Source organism: Melospiza georgiana, unplaced genomic scaffold (genome assembly GCF_028018845.1).
Source record: "Melospiza georgiana isolate bMelGeo1 unplaced genomic scaffold, bMelGeo1.pri scaffold_29, whole genome shotgun sequence".
In the NCBI taxonomy this organism is placed as follows: Eukaryota; Metazoa; Chordata; class Aves; order Passeriformes; family Passerellidae; genus Melospiza; species Melospiza georgiana.
Window position 1 is genome coordinate 9,648,081 of NW_026652215.1, and position 23,242 is coordinate 9,671,322.

Consider the following 23,242-nt stretch of genomic DNA (forward strand, 5'->3'; position numbering starts at 1 on the left):
CCCAGCTGGAGCCCCTGGTGCCTCTGAGTTGTGCTGCCCCAGCCCCAGGGACGCTCTCCTTGTCTGCCCATTCCCCCACGGTCTCTGGGCAGGGATGGCCTCAGTGGGGGCTGCTGACATCCTCAGCACCTTGAAGGCTGCTGCTGAATTTTCCTGCTCCAGACGCTTGTTCAGTTTTCAGCTCTTGAGTGCAGGAATTCAGTGTCCCAGGGCTCATTTACATTCAGAACAGCTAAACAAGCCAAGCCTCAGGGAATAATTTGATTTCAGTTTCCAAATCTTTTGTGGTTAATAATAGCGATTTCTAAAGTGCATTCAACTGAATATGTTCTATTTAAAAAAGTGAGAAAACATTTTTTGGTCCTGTTTAGGGTTTTTTTCCCCCTGTAAATAGCAATATTCAATTAGCACTGAATCCAAGTACCTCCTCATGCAGTTTGAATAGATATGAAAATCAAGACCCTTCATGGCTGACAATCAATCAGACTCTGTCCCTACCCTTACCCTACCATTTCCCCCATCCAAGCCCTGGCACTCAGAGCAGCCTTGTGCAAATCTGAGCTCCCTCCAGCCCAGGCTGCTCCTGCAGCTTTCAGCTCCTCGGCTCCAAATCCCACCTGCTTTCCTTGGAGAAGGAGCTGCCCGAGACACAGAGGGACGTTCATTTCTTGTCAGCCAACAAAGCCAAGGCAAGGCACAGCTCCATCAAATGCAAAAGTCATTCCTCTGCTGGATATTAAATCCACTTTCCACAGCAGACAATCTCAGAGCAATGGAAAACACCTTTTGCGCCCGGCACAGATCTCAAGGTCCCCCCAAACCCATCCTGCCCTGAATATGCCCAGATTTGCTCTTTGCACACACAAGTCACAGGCTGAAGTCAGGAGCTCCCTCCATGCCCAGAGGGAGGAAGAGAGAGAAAGAGGATGAAGAGCTCTCCCGTGCAGAGCCAAGGTCCAAGTGCCCCTGCAGTGGGAACCACAACTCATCAGGTTTGTGTCCTTTGGGCTCAGGGCCTGGTGACAATCAGAGGCACAGAAAGGTTTCTTGCCAACAAACACAAGTTGAACATTTGAACAGTTTAATAACCTTCACAGATCTTCCCTCGGATCTCTGGAATGTCCCAGACGCATCTGACATGTCCACCATCCCCAAAGGATTCCTATGCAGGAACAGTTTTAGACATAGGTATAAGAAAAGGTAATTCTGTGATAGATATAAAGACAATTAAGATGTCACCTTATGTGATATTTATTTAAACTTCAAAAAGTTTGGGCAACTCCCTGAAGCTCAAAGCATGAAACCAGTCAGTTGAGAGGCACTTGAATGACCAGAGAGCATCTGGTGGAGGAAATCTGGGACCAATGGGAAGAACAAATATCCAGCTGGTCTAGTGAAGAGATGTCCTTAGACATGGCCATTTCATCAGGAGAGATGGAAGCACTTGATGGAAAAGAGAGAGAATAAATGATAGACTGATTATTGGTGACACAAGTAGATGGGAAGATCAGTATTTCTTCTCCTGCCATCAGTACATTGCCTGGAAATCCCTGATTCTGATAGGAAAACGTTGCCATTCCTTAAGAGTACTCAAATGACACAGAAAATAAAGATTTTCTTGTATAATATGAAACTAACAGGTATTAAAACCTGTGCCACTTTCCAGGCAGATATCAGCTGTGTGCCCATGAACAGGCAGTGCCACTTGTGCCCTGAGGCGCCCAGCAGGAATTGGACTCCTCCGAGACCACCTGAGGGAAACCAGAGCACCTTGAGCTGCAGGTCCCTGACAGACCCGCAGAGCTCCTTTCCCATGAAAATCTGCTCTGCTCCAGTCTGAAACAGAGCCCAGCATGGTGCTGGGATCATCAGAGAGCTGAGGTGTGCGCTGAAATTCAATGCCCTCCCCATCCCACATAAGCCCTGCATTTCCCTCCTGCAGACTTGGTCTCCAGCACAGCCATGGAGGCTCTTTGGGCTCTGGACTGTTCCTGCAGCCCCCAAGGGCAGCTGAGCTCTGCCTTTGGCACAGTCAGGCCTGGCCAGCGCAGGCCATGCTCAGCAATGTCTTGTGTGTGCCTGGCCTTGCTGTCAGCCCCGGCAGCGGCTGCGTGGCCCCTTTGTGGCCCTGTGCTCACCCAGCCATGGTGGCCCAGCCCCTGTGCAGGCCCAGCCCAGGCCAGGAGCATTGCGGCTGGGAATGGCCCCTGTGCCGTGGTGCCCACAGCAGCCTTGGGGCTCTGTGCCCCATGGCGTCCCTGCTGGGAAGCCTCTGCCAGCTCCTGCAGAGCCCGTGGCACCTGTGGGGCTGCACAGACAGCCCTGCCCCGGGCTCTGGCAGCCTCTGGGCCAGCAGAGAGGCAGCCAGGGCTGGCCATGGCCGGGAACAGGCCCTGAGCCCTGCAGGAGGATGAAGCTCGGCCACAGCCAAACTCAGCCCAGGACAAAGCTGAGCGCAGCAGCCAGGGCTGCCAATGCATGGGGACAGAGGCTGGCAGTGACAAATGTCCTGGGCCCCCTCCCTGCTCTGTGCATGCCACCAAGGGCACAGAGCAGCCTCCTCTCGGCCACTTGCCTGTTTGCAATGCCTTGCACAGGCGCTGGCCCTGCCCCACAAGGCCTGGCCTGAGTCCTGCCCCTGCACGCTCAGCCAGGCTGAGATGGACACTGATGGTTTCTGGGCCAGGCTCTCTGAGCCCAGCCCAGCTCCCTGCAAGCTCTGCCATCTGCCCTGAGCTCTGGGCAGCACCAAGGGCCTCTCCCCAGCCCAGCCCAGCCCAGCCCAGTCAGCTCTGGCCCCACAGCTCTGCTCAGGCCAGGCTGCTCTGGGTACTGCCCCACGGCCTCAGCCCCTGGCAAGGGCACAGCAGCAGCTGCAGCTGCCACAGGACTCAGCCCCAGCCATGGGGGAAGGTGCTTGGCCAAGGCCAAAGGAGGCCCCCTGGCTGCCCTGCTCCCCTCTGCCTGAGGCGTTGAGAGCTCTGCAGCCCCTGCTGCCATCCCATCTGCCCAGGGCAGCACAAGAGCTGCGGCCTTGGGGCCCTCAAGAGCTGCTCCTGCTCCAGGCCCAGGGCCCGTGCCAAAGCTAGGGCAGCCACAAAGCTGTGCCCATTTCTGTTCATTGCTGCTCTGATGGGGATGGATCCTCAGCTACTTGGAGGTTGCTGTTCAATTTTACTCCTCTAGAGGCCTCTTCTTTCTTGAGCTCTTCAGTTCAGGAATTTAGTGACAGAGGCTCATAAATATTTATGCAAAACTCTTGAAAAAGAAAAGCCCCTGGGAATAATTTAAGTTTTCAATTCCTCTGTGGTTAATTAGATAGATTTCAGAAGTGTATTCAAAGTGAATATACTATGTTGAAAAAAATGCAGAGAGAGCTGCTCTTTTCCTGTTTAGTGTTCATTTCCTGAACATAAATTGGTATCAGCTATGTCCAGTTGGTATTGATCTCTATCACCTTCTTATGCAGTCTGAATAGATATGAAAATCAAGATTCTTCATGGCTGACAATCAATAACACTTTTCCCTCACCCTCTCCCCACCATTTCCCTTATCCAACCCCTGGCACTCCTATGGATCAGGAACAGTGTGGCTGGGACAACCAGGACAGTGATCTTCCCTCTTTTCTTGGCATTCGTTAGGCAGCACAGTGTTAGGTCACAGGCTGCCCAGGGAGGTGGGTGACTCACCAACCCTGGAAGTGTTTAAGGAAAGACTGGATGTGGCACTCACCTCCATGGTCTGTGTGACAAGTTGGTGTTGGGTCCCAGGCTGGACTTGATGCTCTCCAAGGTCTTTTCCAGCCTGGTGGATTCTCTGATGATTGTGACAGTGCAGGGTCCTGGGGAAGCAAGGGGCCATTGTGACACTGTGGGGCCTGGTGGCACTAAGTGGACTGTCGTGACATTGTGTACGACATGCTAGCACAGAGCTAAGGGGCCATTGTGACACTGGAACCAAGAAGAGCATTGCTGTGTGGTGCTCAGGATGAGGTGAGAGACTAGAATCTGACTCCATGTTCTCAGAAAGCTGATTTATATTATAATATAATATATATAATATAATATAATATAATATAATATAATATAATATAATATAATATAATATAATATAATATAATATAATATAATATAATATAATATAATATAGTATAATATAATATAATGTAATATAATATAATATAATATAATATAATATAATAATATTATATTATACTACATTACATTATACTATATATATAATAATATTATATTATACTACATTTTATTATATTATGTTATATTATATTATATTACATTATATTATATTACATTATATTATATTATATTATACTACATTATATTATACTATATTATATTATACTATATTATATTATATTATACTATATTATACTATATTATATTATATTATATTATATTATATTATATTATATTATATTATATTATATTATATTATATTATATTATATTATATTATATTATATTATATTATATTATATTATGCTTTTCAAAAACTATGCTTTAGAAAAAGAAGAATACAGACAGAAGGCTTAACAAAAATGATAATGAAAACTCACTACTGACTCCTCAGAGTCCAATACAGCCGATGGTGATTGGTCATTAAGTTAAAACAATTCACATGTTTGGATAAACGATCTCCAGACTACATTCCAGAGAAGCAAAACACGGAGAATCTGAGGCTTCTCATCTTCCCAGGAGAAGAAATCCCAGGGAAGGGAATTTTTAGAAAATATCACATTGACATTGGTACACTGCCAGACCTCATGGAACCAAGGATCCATTGTGACAATGCAGGGCCTCTGGGGACCAAGGGCCATTGTGACACTGCAGGGGTCCAGGGATCCAAGGGACTTTGTGACATCAAGGGTCCGAAGGAACCAAAGGGACATCGTGATACTGGGAGGCCTCATGGAACCCTGGTGACACCAAGTTGTCTGGGAGTGTTAATCTGCTGGAGGGTTGGAGGGCTCTGCACAGAGGCCTGGACAGGCTGGATCCAGGGGCCAAATCCAACAAGGTGAGGTTAAACAAGTCCAAGTGCTGGGTCCGCCACTTTGGCCACAACAACCCCTGCAGCACTACAGGCTGGGGACAGAGTGGCTGGACAGCAGTCAGGCAGAAAGGGACCTGCAGGGACTGATGGACAGCAGGCTGGACATGAGGCAGCATTGTGCCCAGGTGGCCAAGAAGGCCAATGGCTCCTGGCCTGGATCAGGAATGGTGTGGCCAGCAGGAGAAGGACAGTGATTCCTCCCCTGTGTTCTGCACTCTTTGGGCAGCACCTCAAGTGTTGTTTCCAGTTCTGAGCCCCCCAATTTAGGAAGTACATGGAGGGGCTGGAGCATGTGAAGAGAAGGGCAGCAAGGCTGGTGAGGGGTCTGGAACACAAGTGGTGTGAGGAGTGGCTGAGAGAGCTGAGGTTGTTTATCCTGGAGAAAAGAAGACTCAGGGAGAAGAGGCAGTGTTAGGGGACAGGTTGGACTTGATGATCTCCAAGGACTTTTCCAACCTTGCTGATTCTGGGATTCTCTGAAACCACCCTTGGAGCAGTCGTCGCAGGATGAGCCCTGGGCCTCCTGTTCAGAAGCTCCAGCAGCCCAGGTCCCTCAGCTTCTCCTGCCAGCCCCAAAGCCCATCCTGTCAGTCCTGCAGAGCCTCTGCAGCTCCTCCTCACTGCTCAGAAGAGGGAGCCCCAGAGCCAGACACAGCAGCCCAGATGTGCCCCCCTGGCCTAGGGTGCCTCTGGCGAGGGAGCAGCATGAGGCACTGCAGGAGCCTGCAGACAATTCCTGCAGCACTTGTAGGATGATCCTGCTGCCCAAGGGACGTTCCCATGGTGCCAAGTCAGGAACTGCAATGGGGAGTGGGGCCAGAGAGGAAAGGGCAAACAGGGATGGGCTGTTTGCAGGGGAGGGAACCGAGGTGGGCAAGAGGAAGAAATGTGTACCAGGGAAGAGTAAAGAAATCAAAGGTGAAGCAAAGGAAATGCTCAGGGCAGTTTGGGAGTGGCTGCCAGGCAGCCCTGGCTCTGAGCAACAGCGTCTGCAGTGGGACAGGAAACTCCCAGCTGATGGGAACAAACTTTCTGGCTGACTGCAGAGACCAGGACAAAGCTGAGTGGTTTCCCTGGTGTCCCCCAGCCCTTGCTGGCCCCAGGGGCTGATGGCATTTGTGCTCCCTCAGGTTCATGTCCCCACAGCAACAGCATGAGGGTGCTCCTGCCTGCTCTGTGCAATGCAAACAGGGGCTGCTGAGCCAGTGCTGCCGTGTCTGTGCCTGCAAGGATGGGGCACCTGTGTGAGCTGGGGGAGAGGCCAGGGCTGCAGAGGGGGGATGTTGTTGGCAGCTCCATGAGGACGCTCCAGGACACTGCCCTGGCCTGTGCAGCACAGTGGGGATGGATCAGCCCCTGCTCTGCTGCTCCTTCCCATCTGCCCCAGGGCCCTTGCAGAGCCCCAGCCATGCTGTTTGCGCCCAGCCTGCCCACGGCCAGCCTGGGGCTGCTCACAGGGCTTTTCTGTGCTGAGCATTGGCCTGGGTGTGTTCTTGAGAGAGCCTGGGCAAGGAGCCTGGAGCCCCCAGGCCCTGGCCTGAGGCGTCAGCGCTGCCCCAGCCGTGCCCATGGCCCGTCCCTCTTGCAGCCCTGGCACTGCCACCCCCAGGGCTGTGCCCGGCCCCGAGAGCACTCAGGCCCTGCAGCAACACCAGAGCCAGCAGGGCAGCGGGGCAGGGCCACGGCAGCAGCACTGGCAACACGAAGTGCTGCTGCTGCTGCTGCTGGGCACTGCTGCTGGGCCAGCACTGATCCGCCCCCAGCTCTGCACACAGACATTGCTGCTGCAGCTCCAGAGAAGGCAACAAAAGGGCATCTGTGCAGAAAACTCTGCTGGGGGATCCTGTAGTTCCTTTAAAGCCAGAGGGAGCGCAGCCCCTCATTGATGCAGTCTGTGGCGACAGGGAAGTTGGAGAGAAACAAAATGAGAAATGACACAAGGAATGGCTTTTCTTTGTGGACAACATGAATACCTAAAATGAAAGAAAAAATACCACCAAAACCAAACCAACAAGAAGTATCAATGATGACTTTTATTACAAGTGATCGGCAGAAATTGGCCAGCACATTTAATGTTCCTGAAAGCATCCAGTCATCATTGTCCACACGGCAGCCTTGAGCTCCTGGTTCCTCAGGCTGTAGATGAGGGGGTTCAGGGCTGGGGGCACCACCGAGTACAGAACTGACAGGGCCAGATCCAGGGATGGGGAGGACATGGAGGGAGGCTTCAGATGAGCAAATGTGCCTGTGCTGAGGAAAAGGGAGAGCACGCCCAGGTGAGGGAGGCAGGTGGAAAAGGCTTTGTGACGTCCCTGCTCAGAGGGGATCCTCAGCACAGCCCTGAAGATCTGCACATAGGAGAAAACAATGAACACAAAACAACCAAATGTTACACAGATGGAAAACACAAGAAGCCCAAATTCCCTGAGCTTTGAGTGTGAGCAGGAAAGCTTGAGAATGGCGGGGATTTCACAGAAGAACGGGCCCAAGGCATTGCCATGGCACAGGGGCACGGGAAATGTATTGACTGTTTGCAGAAGAGCATTGAGAAAGGCACTGGCCCAGGCAGCTGCTGCCATGTGGGCACAAGCTCTGCTGCCCAGGAGGGTCCCGTAGTGCAGGGGTTTGCAGATGGACACATAGCGGTCGTAGCACATGACAGTCAGGAGAAAATACTCTGCTCCCATGAAGAAGATCAGCAGAAAAACCTGAGTAGCACATCCTTTGTAGGAGATGTCCCTGGTGTCCCAGAGTGAATTGTGCATGGCTTTGGGGACAGTGGTGCAGATGGAGCCCAGGTCACTGAGGGCCAGGTTGAGCAGGAAGAAGAACATGGGCGTGTGCAGGTGGTGGCCGCAGGCTACGGCGCTGATGATGAGGCCGTTGGCCAGGAGGGCAGCCAGGGAGATGCCCAGCAAGAGGCAGAAGTGCAGGAGCTGCAGCTGCCGCGTGTCTGCCAATGCCAGCAGGAGGAAGTGGCTGATGGAGCTGCTGTTGGACATTTGCTGTGGCTGGGCATGGGGACCTGTTCATGGAGAAAGGACAGTGACAAGTCAGGATGGGCTGCTTTGAGCCAAGCCTGGGCCATTCCCCGCAGACTGTCCCTGTAGCCTTGTTCCTGCTCTGGTAAAACCTTCACGCATGTCCCAGCCTGAGCTCCAGTTGTTCTGGCTGAGTTTGCCGGGAGCAGCCAGGCCTGTGCTTAGGGGCTCTCAAGGAGCCATCCCTGCCCTGGTCCCCTGGATTTGTGGCCATGGGGCAGAGGGACAAGGATGAATATTCAGGATTTGACAGGGGAATCGCTTCTAATGCAGACAGGCTCGCTAGCATCTGCATTCACGGTCCTATAAGACATGAATAGCAGGACGTTTTTTTAGGAATTGTCTTCCTCCCCACCCTTCATTCGTGGCTCTCTGACGTCAGAAATCCCCAGCATTCCTGCTGCACTCAGAGTTTGCCACTGAGAGATGGGAGAGCCAAAGGATTCCCTGTGGCTGAGGGAAGGTGAGGGGCTGGATGGGCTTGTTCCCACCTTCTCTGGCTTTGCACCTTAGGCTGCAATCAGAGCACAATCACACTCCTGGGTCTCCCTGGAATAAACCAGACCCTGCCCAGAGCAGAGGGATCCCTGAATGTCTCACCCTCTCTCAAGGTCTCTGGGCAAGGTCTCAGCATCCCCTTGTGCCAAGGACACTCAGGGCTCCCTGGGCAAACCCAGCAGCATTTCCTCAGCTCTGGCAGCTCTGCCCTTCCCTGTGGGACATTCAGGGAACTCCCAGAGGCTCTGGCACATACTTGCACCCAGGAGGGCAGCTCAGAGCTTGGAAGGGCACAGCAAGGAGATCCCCGGCTGTGCCCATGATGGGATCTCAGGGAGGGGGCTCAGCTCATTCCCCTTTCCCATGGACTGCTTTGCCCACAGCCCCACAGGTGCCAAGGAAGCTTGGACACCCCATTCCCATGGACACACCCCTGCCTGGCAAGAATGCCAAGGGCACAGCCTAACTCAGCTGCTGCAAACGCCAGAGCCTCTCTGAGAGCAGCAGATAACAGTGACAATATCAGGGCAAGGCAGAACCACGAGAAGATGTTGTGGTGTTGTGCCTGAGAGAGCAGGGCAGAGACAGCCGGGCACTCAGGACAGTGTTCCCATGCCCAGCTGTGCCCAGCACCTCCCACACACCAACAGTGCCCTCATCCTGCCCCCAGCACTGCTCTCTTCAGCCCCCTCTCCCTCCCTGAGCATGTCCTTTGGCCTGGACATTCCCTCCTGAGAGGAGCCTTGTCCCTGCCAGCGCTCACAGAGCCCATCCCAGCCTGTGTGCCCTGGCCGGGGCCCTACAGAAACCTGCCTGTGTGCAGGGCCCTGGCTGGGGCAGGCTCTGTGTGCAGCTGGGCAAGGGCAGCTCAGGAGAGCCCTGCTGGGCCCTGCAGAGGTGATGCTGCTGCTGTCCAGGGCTGAGGGCCCTTTGGGAGGCTCCCAGCAGAGACACTGACCACCCAAAGTTACAATTCTGGAGTCAAACATTCGTTTGATGATCCTGTGTGTCCCTTTCAACTCAGAATGTTCTGGGATTCTGGGATTACAATTCCTCTTCTGCTTCTCTCACCCCCCTGTTGTCTGTAATCCAAAGAAAAAAAAAAAAAAAAAAAAAAACAAACCCTTGCAACAATGTCAGAACAGTGAAGTAAAAACCAGACATTAATTGGAAACTTCCAGGTGTCCCAGTGGGGATTTAGCACATCCTGGCCCCTGATTTCAGCAATTTATTAAGGTTGATTAATTAGGATATTTAACAGGAACATCCAATAGCAGATTCAGTTGCCCTGGTTACCCATCCCTGGGTCAACCCATTGGAGTAGGTCCAAAGGCTTCTTTGCCTTCCCTTTTTATTATGACTGCTCATATTCTGGTCAGAAACCAGAATGTTCTTCTTGTAGGTCCTATTCCTGATAATAAGACTATAAAGTGTTTCAGGACTGTGTTTAGACAGTTAGCTTATTGTTCTAAAATCTAAGAGAAAGGTTGACAAACATATTGGGGTAATTAAAGATTATAGTTATGGAAGAATTAAAGGTTATAGTTCTAGAAGTATATAATAGTAATTTGACCTAATTAAGAGTTTAATAGAGTTAGGGAAATATTATAGTTTTATAACTATATAATAGTAATTTGCAGAGCTACAAAGAGATGAAAAATGTATAAAAACAAAAATCTTTATGTCATCACCCTAACCTTCCCACTCTACTCCAAGCAGGAAATTGAAAACACTCTCATGAAAGCTCCTGATCTTTCCAGCAATCCCATGCTTACCTTCTTTGGGAAGTGTCCTCCGGAGCTGTGCCCAGGGTGGTCTGGAGCAGCCCTACCCCACCCAGCCCCTCTCAGCAGCAGCCCCTGCCCTGCTCAGGGTGGCTCCTTCCCCCCACAGCTTCTCTCCAGCACTGGGAGCAGCTGCCAGGGCCGGCTGAGAGCTGTCCCTGGCAGGCAGCAGAGTCCCTGCCCCAGCACAGCACCATGGGCTGCAGGACCCTGCTCTGCAGGACAGCCCTGGGCACCCCTGGCTGCAGCCCTGGCTGCTCAGCCCTGCAGCAGAGCCTGGCAACAGGAGCTGCCTTGGGCTGTGCCTGGGCTGGGGTAGCAGGGAAAGCCAGCCCTGCCCTAGGGCCACAGCCCTGCCCTGGAGCAGCTCTGAGAGTCCTCCTGAAAGGTCCTCAAAGCTGTGGGATATGCCAGCTCCAGGAGATTCCTGCAGGAACTGCAGCTTCTCTTCCCACAGCCAGGGAATGACTGTTTCAAACCTGGGCTGATTTCTGCTACAGTGAGCCCTGAGTGAGCTCTGCTCTGTGCTCCCAGCCCAGGCTGAGTTTAACCCCTGTGTGCCCCTGTGCTGTGCCCGGGGTGGCTGCAGGCGGTGCCCCAGCCCTGCTGGGCTGTGCACAGGAGCTGCTCCTGGCCAGAGCTGTCTCTCTGCAGCGCTGCCCTTGCCAGGAGCTGCCTCTGGGCCAGGAGCCTCTGTGCAGGTTTTTCAAAGGACTTTGGGTTTGGCTTTTGTCTTGGAGTCTCTGAAAGGTTTGTGCAATCATGGCCTCCAATTATCTGTTGTAATTAGTCTCTGGAGAGGCTTTGTCAGTAGCAACACTCAGTGGGGCTCATTAATACTTCAGGGTACTTCAGAATTTTTAAGGTACTTGGTGTTTCCCTTTTGATACAAAGTCTGTGAGAGCTTTGTGCAATCATAGCCCAAATTTTCTGCTTTAATGAGTCCCTTGAGAGCTTTGCACTGACACCCAGTAGTGCTCATTAATACTTTGAGATACTCAAGGTTTTTAAGGTGCTTTGGATTTTCCTTTCTGCACTGAGTCTCTGAGAGGATTTCATGCCATCCTGGCCTCCAATACTCTTGATTCCATGAGGAGCCTGTGTTGGGGATGGGCCTCAGTGGGACACATTCATGCCTGAAGACACTTTGGGGTTTTTGTCTGTCTTTGACTTCTGGAAATGTTTGTGCAATCTCTTCTCAGACCCTGAGGTTCAAGGGCTCAGCTCCAAATGCATGATGAGGCTCATGAGGATCAAGCAAGTCCTCACAAACCATGGCTCTGCCTTGATTTCCATCTTCTGTTGTGCAAATCACTAGGAATTTCTTCTTATATAGTTATGGAGAAATATTTCAAAGAGCTTCTAATAAATCCACATTCCTGTTTTAAAGGTATGTGGTTCTCTTTAGAGCAGAGGTAATTGCATCATTCAGTGACTGATAGTGACGCAGGGGCTCTCCTCAAGTGGTCTGGCGTGATCAGAGAAGCTGTACCTTGAGATCTGACCCTGTGTGGACCACCTTACTCCACATTCACCAACCCCATCCTGTCCCTCCTCTGTTACTTGAGGCCAGCTTAGCTTGGAGAACTGGCTGCACTCAGGCTAAGAGGAGTTTTCTTTTTGTATTTTAGTAATCTAAAACTCCTGAGTTCTCCATTGAATACAGACACCCTCCTCACATATGTGCCAAGCCCACGTGCCACCAAGATCACTCCAGACCTGCCCTGGGCCACCTGTGAGGGTGTGTGGAGGCCCAGGGGCCCACCATCAGAGTCTCAATCCCCTAGACATGGAGGACTGGTTCCAGATAAGAGGAGTAGGCTTTCAGGTTAGGGTGAGATGCTTTCTTCTCCCATTGATCTTTGCAGACACATGATTTATGGCATGTTATGTTACCCCATTGGCCCATTGGTGTAATTACCCTAGTTCAACTCCTATTGCCCATGTTTGTTTAGTCCTAGAATGTTCTTCTCTCTGTGTCCCTCCATTGACCCTAGTTTGCTGCATTCCTTCACCCTTGTTTCCCTATTGGCTGACCTGACCTCTGACCCCTCCTCTGCACCATTTCCCCCCATATCCATTGGACTCTGACCCTCAGCTCCACCCTCACTACCCCATATAAGGCCCTGTTCCCTCAGCCTACACCCTGTCTTTGTCCCTGGAGCCTGTTCAGCTGTGTACCCTGTTCCTGTACCAATAAACCCAGTTTGCAAGAGATCATATGAAAGCCCATGCTACCCATTATATCAGCATTCTAAGGTAGCAGTCAGCTTTGGGCTCATGAGTGCTGGACACTCCAAGGGCCTCAGTAGAGTCACAATTCTACACATGGCACCCGAACGGTGACCAGATTCATTGAGGTTCCTGTGAGCATCTTCAGCAGTGATCCTGCCAGCCAGATGTCACTGGAAGCTGTACGCCTTTGGGTCAGCCACAACACTGAAGTGAGACTAGAGTTTTATCAAATCTCACTAAAGTAGAAGTTGACCATCCCTTCAAGATCCATGGGACCAACTTCACTGACAGCCCCATAAGCTCCACTTTGACTGAAGATTGTGCCTGTGAGACTGAGTGACTGAGTAGCAGAGAGCTCCCAGGGGTTTGAGCTGTTGATTTTCCAGGCCTGTGGTTGGGAATTCCCTCTTCCATTGGGGGCAGCTATGGGAAATACTCATTCCCAAGCTGAAAAGGATGTTTTTGTAAAGTTTTGGAGACTTCTAAATTTAGAGGGTAGTTAATTTTCTGAGGGGAGTTTAAAAGGTATTGTTCATGGTTATTTGAGGAGCTTCCTGATATCTCTGTTGATTCTATCAGTTACTGTTTTGGGATTCTCTTGAAGAAAATCTTTATATTTTACAAACACAAGGGGTTTTAAAAGGTGGGAAATTTTATCCATTGTTTCATTCAATTTAATGGATCGTTTCACGGGTTCATGGTTCCAACCCTTTGTCCTGGTTTATTCAACTCGCCCCCCAGGTTCCCGAACCCACGTTCCCTTAGAACAGGATGGGAGATGGAGCCCATCCTTTGGAACAGACAAGCCATCTGCTGCCTGCCATCTCCTCTCCTTTTCTGTCTTCACCTCAGGGTGGTAGTGGCCATGCTGTCCTGAGATATTCCCTTGTCCACATTCCTTCATCCCCTGATCCTAATCCCCCTTTCCTATAAATCACAAGATGGCAATGCTCCTATGAGAGAGACCGCCATTTTAGATTCCCTTCAGCCTTCATCCCCATTTCCCGCCTTTGCTCCGGGTACCTCCCCTGTGACAGGTCCCACCTTGACGTTGGGTTCCGCCCCTGGAACTGGACATGGGGCCAACTGGAAGGAAGCCAGTTTTGCTACCAAAGGCCTTCAACACAGGGTGTTGCCAGTTGGCCAAATGCCCTGTGCCTCTGCCAGCAGACCTGCTTCCTCCACATCGGAAGAGAATGATAGCTTATCTGAGAGTGAGGATGAGTCCGAGGATTCTTGGCAGAGGATGCGAAGAAAAGCTGCAAAGGAGGGAGACTGGGAGGTAGTATCCAAGATTCAGGTGGCACCTGTGCAGTATAAGCAGGGGCCAAAACCTAAATGGGAATCTATTCCCCACAGGGAAATGAAGGATTTAGTAAAGGCCACAAAAGATTATTGGAGGGGTTCTCCCTATTTTAACAATTTGCTGGATGCAACATTTACTGCCCACACGATGGTACTGTATGATTTAAAACAGTGTACGAAAATTATATTGTCCCCTGCCGAGTTTATTTTGTGGAAAGGACTTTGGATAAACAAACTTAATGAGTTACCAAAAGGTTATGTTAAGGAAGAAGGGCAACAACAACTCATAATGGACCGCATTACCAGGGAAGGGACTATACCAGACTGAAATATCAGGCTGAAGTCCTCCCCCAGTCAATACCGGAAGATCTCAAAGGTGCTGTATGGTCTACCCTCCTCCAAACACCTGATGCTTCTACACCCAACAGTGACTTCACTGACATTTGCCACTGCCTGGACAAGAGCTATATCAAGATTGTAGATCGCCTTATGAAAGCACTGGAAAAACAGGTAGATGATCAAAAGGTCCGGGATTATCTTATTAGCAAATTAGCTTTCTGTAATGCCAGTATTGACTGAAGAAAGGTTCTGCATGCCCTCCCCCTTGACCCTGAGCTGACCATCACTCAGATGGTTGATGCTTGCGTTTGCCAAGCAGTCTCAGACCGTGACTCCAGCCTAGCAAAGGCCACAAGCCAGGGTGCAATGGAAGCACTGGTTGCAGCAAATGTGCTTCCCCACAATACAAAATTTAATAAAGGCAGTGGAAACTGTTATAACTGTGAGAAAACTGGACATGTAGCAAAAGACTGTAAATACAAGAGTAACAACCGTTCTCATTTTTCACCAAGCCCTCAGTCCCACAGCCAGTACCCAAACTGTTCCTGAAGCCAACAGCACTACCAGCCCTTGGGAAACTCCCAGCAGAGCACAAAATGACACCAAATATGAAGTTCTTCCGTTCCACCCTTCAATCGGTAATAGATGGAAGGGTGGCATACAATAGGTTACAATATAAAGATGTATTCTATTCCCATCCTCAAGAGCAGTTTAAACCAGGAGGGGCATTGTTTTATTCCTTATCTCCTGTTAATGGGCCCATCAATGTCATTCTGCATGACTCAGAGATAACTCCCTCCAGGAGCCATTTCTGTTTAATGGACCCACCGCATGACTCATAGAATGATATCAGCTCATTGTGAGATGCTCTGCCCAAGGGGAAGGAGCTATGCATCCCCATCTGGATATAATCTGGGGTTTGGGACAGAACAAGCTGCCTTTCCACTAAATTTCCCAGAAATTTCCTTTTCCACTGGATTTTCAGAGGAGGACTATACCCTTCACCAGGATCACTGCTTCAACAGAACCACATCTGCCCCTCCATGAGGACTGCAGCCACCATTCCAACTGACTGTTACCAACACCCTGACCAAATGGGTTTTAGCTTGTATTCTGATTTTTGAGTGGTTTTCTTTTGTATTATTACATGCGTATTAGTTTCTTTTATTGATTTCTTTTCCTAATAAATTGTATTTCTGACTTAGAGTCTCTCTCTGGTTTTTCTTTCAAACCAGAACTAATGGAAAAGCCTGAGCAGGTTTCCTGAGCAACAAACACCACTCAGGAACCACCTGCTCAGTCCAGGCTACCTGGAATGGTGTCACCTTTCTCCAAGGGAAAGTGTGAGCAGAAATGATCTCTGGGAGAAGAATTCTCTGAGTCTTGCAGCTGAATTCTCTGTCCCTGTCCTTTCCCTGGATCTCTGTTGTAGATAGAAGCTGCTGGTGCCGTCCTCACCGTTAACCTCTCTCTTGAATGCAAACAAATATTTCCATATGTATTAAGCAGGATTTGCCCTTGTTTCTACAAAGCTTTTGTGTTCCTCAAGGAACGAAGAGGCCCTTTTTTGCAGTGAGGGGGTGATGTGGAAGCAAGGAGTCAATTGTGACACTCAAGTCCCATGGAACCAAGATGCCATGGTGACACAGCAGGGCCACGTGGATCCAGTGGTCCATTGTGACACTGTGGATCCAAGGAGACCATGGAGACACCCCCAGAACCTTATGGAACCAAGGAGTCCATGGGGACCCAGCGGGGCTGCATGGAGCCAATGGTCCATGGTGACACTGCCCATCCAAGGAGTCCATTGTGACCCTGCAGAAGCTCATGGAGCGAGGGAGGCCATTGTGACACTGAAGAACTTCATGGCACCAAATATCCATGGTGACACATCCATGGGAACCAAGGAACTGCGTTTGGCAGTAGGGAAACTCATGGAACCAGGGGCTGTTGTGGCCCTACAGAACAAGAGAGCTGTGGACCTTGTGCCCTGGCTCTGCACAGCTCCTTGGGAGGCATGGCCGGAGCAGCGCCCTGGGAATGCCCAGCCTCAGAAATGCCTTAAGGGATCCATTTCACACACTGCCAGGGGCTGGAATTCCAGTTCCCAGCCAGGAAAAGATTTTCCTGCCCTTGAAGACAAAGCTCTCAAGAAAGGGCTGAAAGCCAAGTGGAGCAAGATCCTACAGTGATATTTCACTGCAAGCCTTCATAACTTCTCCCATGGTTGTTGTAGCTCGTGGATTGGGAAATAAATCAGGACAGGGTCTTTTGTGGGAGCTGCCCTTGGTCAAGGAAGACAATGAGAGAGAAACAGAGCATGGAAAGAAAGGCAGGAGAGAAAGGAGTGAACAAACACAATCAGCTGAGAAGGTGGCATTCTGAAAAACAAACCGGAATTGATGGAAAAGGAATGGGACAGAAATCAATAATTCTGAAAGTTTTATTTACTATCAAAATAGATCACATACACCCAGACCTACACAATCCTGATCCCACACCCTCAAATTTGTATGCCACTTCTCCCAATCTCCTTCCAACCCCATCTCATCCTGGAGGGTATGGAACTGAGTAATTTTGGCATAGGACAGAGTTTTTTTTTAGGTGGGAACCAGGCAATTCGAAGTTGGATTGAGCCTTTTGGGGTAAGATTGTGGTGTTTTCAGTGGGACTCAGTTGTTTTGAGGTGACAGATCAATCCATCTTGACCTTTGGAGTGCAAAGATGTGGAGAACACTTCCTGAAATCCCCCAAGAACCCACAAATCTTCCAGAATATGCCCCAAAACAATAAATTCCTGCTCAAGTAACTGTTAACTGATGGAACTTAAGATGTCTTTGATCAATATCTTTCATTTTAGTCCTATTTCAGGTGTTTTAAAGTGATAAAGAAAAATAAGAAGAAAATTGGGGCCAAACCAAAAGGATAACCAGCCAGGTGTCCTCCCAGTGCAAATCACAGGGAATGTAGGTCACCAGGGCTCTGCCTGATGTGGATCCTCCCATGGGGGATGGAGCTGGAGCGGTGCATGGAGGTCTCCCTGCAATTGGGGCATTTGCAGGGCTTCCCTTACCGGTGCGTCCGTAGGTGTCTGGTCAAGTGAGAGCTCATGGAGAAGCTCTTCCCACACAGGGGACACTTGTAGGGCTTCTCCCCAGTGTAGATCCTTAGGTGGCAGATCAAGTGGGACTTCTGCCTGAAGCTCTTACCAACATTACCCACTACTGTGGGTCCTCTGGTGGTAGATAAGGTTGGAGCTCTGGCTAAAGCTCATCCCACATTCCCGACACTCAAATAGCCTCTCCCCAGTCTGGATGCGCCAGTGTCTGACAAGGTGGGATTTCTGCTTGAAGCCCATCCTGCAGTCGGGGCAGTGGAAGGGCCTCTGCTTGGTGTGAATCCGCTGGTGCAGGAGGAGATTGGAGCTGGTTGGAAACCTCTTCTGACACTTGGGACATTCACAGGTCCTGTTCCTGGTGTGGATGTGTTGATGGATGACGAGGATGGATCGGTAGCTGAAGGCCTTCCCACATTCCCCACACTCATAGGGCCATCCTCTGGTGTGGATCATCTGGTGGCTGATCAGGGTGCTGCTCTGCCTGAAGCTCTTCCCACACTCCAGGATCTTGTGGGGCTTCTCCCCATGATGAAGCTGCTCATGGACCACCAGCTTCGAGCTCTGGCTGAAGATCTCTCCACCTTCCTGGCTCAGGGTGCGTCTTTCCTCCTAAGAGCATCCTGTGCTGGGTTTGGAGCCCACCCTCATGCAGGATCTCTTTGGCTTTTCTTCCCTGTTGGATTCCGGTTCCCTGGAGTCACTCAAAATGGCCTCTTCCTTGAGGTTCTGCCATGGGGATTTGTCCTGCCTAGTCTCCACCCCCAGTTCCTTGTCTGGGGGAGGAAGGACAAGGAGACAATGGGATTTGCCTCCGTGCCAGAGGGAAGGGGAACGAGATTCCCCCAGTGCATCCCTGGGAGGACGGCATTGGCAGCAGGGTTGTCCTGCAGCTGGGGGTTGTGCTGGGCTGGGAGATGGAGCAGGAGAGAGAGGGAAAGGGGCACTGAATTCCTCCTCACCTGCCTGGGTATCCCAGGGCTCCTTCCTGTTCCTCGCATCCTCCTCCTCCATCTGGCAAAGGTTTGGGGATGGGAAATCCTTTTTAGGGAGGAAAACAAAGGATGAGCACAGTGTTTTTTGTACTAGTTGTAAGGCAAACCTGGGGAGGGTCTAAACCAGAATTACAATTTAATAAAAAAATTTAGATCAAGACAATGATACAGAAACACTGCCTTAAACTGACAGAGTCAGGATATAACCTGACACCCTGTTGGTCAGGGTGGTGGCAGCAGTCCCATTAAATGGTGGCTGCAGTCCTGTTGGAGTGGTCAAGGTGATTCTGTCAAAGCAGTGATCCTGTAGAAGGGTCTGGTCTTTCTCTCAAGGTCCAGTGGTGGTTATGGAGCTCTTGTCCTCTGGGAATCCAGTAGGCAAGGTGCTCCTGGTGCTTCAAGCCTCAGCTTATATCCAGGTAGGAATGCTTGGATCCTCCCCCTGGGTGGAGCCTCCCACAATGGGATGATGGAATTTTATCAGTCCTGCAGTGGCACTCAATGGCCCATTAGCAGAAGATATCTCCCCTGGAGGGCGTTATCAGGGCTGAGTCATGGAAGAGATAAAGAACACTGCCCCACCTGTTTATAGCAGTTGATGAAGATGGGGATTGAAAACATGCATTTGGTTACATCTTACATTTCAACCTGAAACAGTGAGGTAATCCCTGCTCAGGGGGTGAACACCATCCCCTTACCCAAACTGGCTCAGGTGTAAACCCCCACCCTGGGAAGGCCACACACACAGGGGACAATGTCACACTTGCACCCACGTCAGGGGAGGGCTCTGTCCCTCTCACTGCCTTGATCTTCCTCCTTTGCTCTTTCACAGGCTGGGGGCCTTTGTCAAATGTGACAATCATTTTTCTCTTTGTCCGTCCTTGTCCTGTCACCTTGTGACAGCTTGTCCTGGGGTGACATTATGATGCTTGTATCCCCATTCATCTGTTCTGTGCCTTTAAGACCGGCTCTGAAGAGTGGAAGTTGTTTTTGGGTTTCTCTTATCAGGGACACAGAGACAGGCAGTACACAGGGCTGTTTTTTGCTTCTTGCTTTTGGCTTGCTGCTTTGCTTGCCTCTTTCTGCTCTCGCTTCTGCTCTGCTTTGGCCTCTGCTTATTAGCTAGCACTAGCTAAACAGTCCAAATTCCTTCCTGGACACTTTCTCTTCTCGTTTTCTTTGACCATCTCGAACCTTCTCCGGACTGGGGCCTGGGAACACCGAAGGTTTGGCTGCAGCAGCTGCCCCAGTGCCAGAGGGACTGAGAACAGAGCAACCACCTCCGAAAGAGACTTTCTGATTTTGTCATCTTTCTCAGAGTGATGTCATCTGGTATTGTTAATTTTGTGTGCTGGGGGGTGCTGTGCCTGAAATAAACAGGTTCTTTCCACCTCTCTCCAAGGAATTCTTCCCAAACCAGTTGGGGCGAGGGGCCGTGTGGGTTTGCTTTCTGGAGGGGCCCTCCTTTGCAGATTCTTTCACAAATTTGCCCTAAACCAGGACAAATATTGGCGCCCATCCTGGGGGCTCAAGAGAGTGGAAAAACCCTGTTTTGACTGCATTTTTGTTGCTATTATTCTGTGTTCATTTAAATCAGCTAATAGCCATGATTTTGAATTCATAATGTCTATTGGGGTGAAGGTTTGCATGCATTTCTGGTCCCTAGGGTTTTTTGAGATTTTAATACCTCTCTGGTCCCTAGGTTTATTTCCTTATCCATAAATAGCTTTAGTATTGCCTCTAAGACGTAGTTTTTACATCAGAGGGGCAGTGACCAGAGTAGCTATCCTCCTGGGCTTGGTGGCAATAATGTGCAAGAAGTTTATAAACATGCTAGGGTCTGCTCCAGGTATGAATGGTTCATGGCTGTGGTTATGCATCCAGTTTGTTGGAGGAGGAGCAGGAGGGAATGAGGTTTTTCAGCCTCTGCTTTCCTTCTCCTATGAATCTGTTGCATCACTAGTGAAGGATATTCAGTTTCCCCTCAATGTTAAAGAAACCATCTTTCTGATATTCAATCTGGTAACCTTCCTCTATACAGCCTGCTGCTTCTCTAGAATGAGGGCTGAGATTTCTAGATGGGCTGATGAGACCCCTGACTCAGGAGTAAACCCCGGTGTGGAAAATCCTAAGTGGTGTGGGAAATGGGAGGATATGGGCCAAATCCTGAAGGAATTCTCTGACCCTGTAGTGTGGGATTTTCCCCATGAACAAATTCAGGACCCACCTGGGGTGGCAAATATCTAAAAGAGAAGTACCAGGATGAGCCTAAGGAGAGGAAGGTCATTGCAGTGAGCTGGGCCCTGGCATATGCTTATCACACACTGCTAGATACTGTCGGGCAGCAGACAGAGGCAGGGGGGCAGGGAGATAAATCAGCAACTATCCCGGTGACTCAGGCTGCAGACAACAGCCCAGGCTCAAAGCCAGCATCTAAACCCATGGCTGTTGCTACCAGTACTAGAAGTGGGAAATGCACGGACAAGAGCAATCGACCAGGGGATGATGATGATGATGATGATGAAGGAAAAGGAACCTCACTGCCTCCTGACACAAAATCAGGAGTCAAAGCAGCAGGTGCAAGATCAGATGCCAATATTGAGTCCTTTTCCCTGAAGGACCTTCGTGGCCTACGGAAGGATTACACTCGAAGGTCTGATGAATCCATAATTAGTTGGCTGGTCCGTCTCTGGGATGCTGCAGGGGAGGCTACAATTCTGGATGGCACTGAAGCCAGGCATTTGGGATCCCTGTCACAGGATCCTGTCATAGACCAAGGAATGATGAGGGGGGCTAACCCTCACAGCCTCTGGGAACGGGTCCTAAGAAGTGTAGCACAAAGATACCTGTGTGCAGACGATCTCTATATTCAGCAAACTCAGTGGAAGACAATAGAGCAAGGGATCCAACGCCTGAGAGAAATGGCAGTGGCAGAGATTATCTTCTCAGATGATGTAACAACTAGGAACCCAGACTTGGTACCATGCACGTCTGTGAGGTGGCGAAAACTCGTACAACTTGGGCCACATGACTATGCTGCTCCCTTAGCCATCATGAAGAGGGATGAGAGGGATGAGACTGTGCTTGACATGGCAAGGAAGCTCCGAGCATATGCAGATGCTGTACATGGCCCGACACATGCCAGAATCGCAGCGGTAGAAACACGTCTGCAGAATTTAGAGGATAAGATAGAGGAGAACCATAAGAAGCTTAGAGAGGAGATTAAAGAAGACAGTCTCCAAATTTCAGCCATACAGATCCGAGGTTCTGGTATCCAAGGCAGACGTTTCCCAGATGGTGAGAGAAGGTACACCCCACGAGCTGAGCTGTGGTTTTACCTTTGTGATTGTGGGGAAAACAGGAGAAGGTGAGAAAGGAGACCTACTGCTATTCTGGCATGACGGGTACGTGAACTGAAGGAAGCCACCAGAAGGAAAGCAGCTCCAGTTGCCCAAACGGCCAGGTATGATGATGATGACATGTCCGACCCCCTCGAAGGAACATCCAAAACATACGTCCAGGGAAAGGATAACCAGGCTTAGAGGGGCCCTGCCTCTAGCCAGGTAGAGACTGGGGAAAACTGTGTTTTTTGGTCTGTGTGGTTTTGTTGGCCTGGCACATCGGAACCACAAGAGTACAAAGCTTTGGTGGATACTGCTGCGCAATGCACATTTATCCCATCAAGACATGTGGGGACAGAGTCTGTTTCTATTGCTGGTGTGACAGGGGGATCCCAGGATTTCACTTTGGTGGAAGCTGATGTGAGCCTAACGAGAAATGAGTGGAAGAAGCATCCTATTGTGACTGGCCCAGAGGCCCCATGTATTTTGGGCATAGTCTACCTTTGGAGAGGGTACTTCAAAGACCCAAAAGGACTCAGATGGGCATTTAGAATAGCTTCTGTATTGACAGAGGGCATCCAGCAATTGAACACCTTGCCTGGGTTGTCTGAGAATCCATCTCCAGTAGCATGCTGATGGGAGAAGAGCAACGAGTGCCAATTGCCACTTCCATAGTGCATCGACGGCAGTATAGGACCACTCGAGATGCTGTGATCCCCATCCATAAGATGATCCGAGAGCTGGAGAGCCAAGGGGTGGTCAGCAAGACCCACTCACCCTTCAACAGCTCCATTTGGCCTGTGCGAAAATCTGAAGGAGAATGGAGATTGACTACGGACTACCGTGCATTGAATGAAATGACTACACCAATGAGCGCTGCCGTGCCAGACATATTAGAGCTCCAGTATGAGATTGAGTCCAAGGCACCAAAGTGGTATGCCACTATAGATATTGCCAATGCATTTTTCTCTATTCCTCTGGCAGCAGAATGCAAGCCTCATTTTGCCTTCACATGGAGGGGAGTGCTGTACACCTGGAACCGACTGCCTCAGGGGTGGAAGCACAGTCCTACCATCTGCCATGGCCTGATCCAGACTGCACTAGAAAGGGGAGAGGCTCCAGAACATGTGCAGTATATTGATGACATCATTGTGTGTGGGAACACAGTTGCGGAAGTTTTTGAGAAAGGGAAGGAAATCATCCAGATCCTCCTGGGAGCTGGTTTCGCCATTAAAAAGAGCAAAGTAAAGGGACCAGCTCGTGAGATTCAATTCCTGGGAGTGAAGTGGCAAGATGGACGGCGTCAGATTCCTACAGATATCATCAACAAGATCACAGCAATGTCTCCACCCACCAATAAGAAAGAGACACAAGCTTTCTTGGGTGCAATAGGTTTTTGGAGGATGCATATTCCTGAGTACAGTCAGATCATGAGCCCTCTTTACCTGGTCTCCCGCAAGAAGAACAATTTCCAGTGGGGCCCTGAGCAGCAACAAGCCTTTGTCCAGATCAAGCAG

At 50.1% G+C, this 23,242-nt stretch overlaps 1 protein-coding gene and 1 pseudogene across 1 annotated transcript in view; one reads left to right on the plus strand and one right to left on the minus strand.

Annotated features, from left to right (window-relative positions):
• Positions 1–23,242, plus strand: part of LOC131096425 (uncharacterized) — a 1,435,131-nt gene that overhangs the window by 1,289,151 nt on the left and 122,738 nt on the right.
• Positions 7,142–8,105, minus strand: LOC131096463 (olfactory receptor 14A16-like; annotated as a pseudogene).